Source organism: Octopus bimaculoides, chromosome 26 (genome assembly GCF_001194135.2).
Source record: "Octopus bimaculoides isolate UCB-OBI-ISO-001 chromosome 26, ASM119413v2, whole genome shotgun sequence".
Lineage (NCBI taxonomy): Eukaryota > Metazoa > Mollusca > Cephalopoda > Octopoda > Octopodidae > Octopus > Octopus bimaculoides.
The window spans coordinates 2,762,233-2,762,996 of NC_069006.1; the positions used below are offsets into that span (position 1 = coordinate 2,762,233).

The window sequence follows — 764 nt, forward strand, 5'->3', positions numbered from 1 at the left end:
ATATATATATGGGTACAGGACGTCACCAACAGTAAACAACACGGAATACGAAAACAAATGAGTTCATACGCAAACAATGAAACAAATGGAAAACAGGACAAATAGCATAAATAACGACCCTTCCTCAGATGTCTATCTACTCCTCGTTTCAACGACAGTTGCTCCGATACGCACCAAAATAAAATTTGGGATTTGCGAAAGGTCAAAGCTGGTAACAAAAACAGGACAGTGGAGACATACAAGGAAACCGAACGAAAACAAACATAGAGGGTGGTTACACCAGAACGAGGGGGTAAATAGTGAACGCTGGAAGAAATATTTTCTTTGAAAATAGAAAAGATAGAAGAGAGAGATAGGAAACGTCCAGCCTTTAGGAAAGACTCTGAAAGAAAAGAAAGATGATCACGTGAGGAAAAGAAAGATGAACGATAGGTAAGTATAATGATTGAGAACCCCCGAGATTAACAGACAGGCATACAGAGAAAGTAGAAAGAGTGGAAAACTAAGTAAGAAAGGAGAGGGTGTGTATGGGTGTGATATTTGATTTGTATTTACCCAACGGTCTACTGTACCAAATGATAACATAATAACTTTTACTTTTTATCTTTTACTTCTTTCTATGATGATTGGACACCGCCTTGAAAGGTTTTTATCGAACAGATCAATTCCGGAACTTACTTTTAAGTATTATACTTATCGGTATTTTAGTCGAACTGATCGGCCTGAGGCTATTGCTCACGTATATTATATATATATATATATAT

The 764-nt window shown here is 36.6% G+C and overlaps 2 protein-coding genes across 2 annotated transcripts in view; one reads left to right on the plus strand and one right to left on the minus strand.

Annotated features, from left to right (window-relative positions):
- Positions 1-764, plus strand: part of LOC106868831 (cytochrome P450 3A7) — a 388,137-nt gene that overhangs the window by 325,113 nt on the left and 62,260 nt on the right. The window lies entirely within an intron of this gene.
- Positions 1-764, minus strand: part of LOC106868827 (cytochrome P450 3A31-like) — a 90,100-nt gene that overhangs the window by 83,302 nt on the left and 6,034 nt on the right. The gene's annotated exons all lie outside the window — the stretch shown is intronic.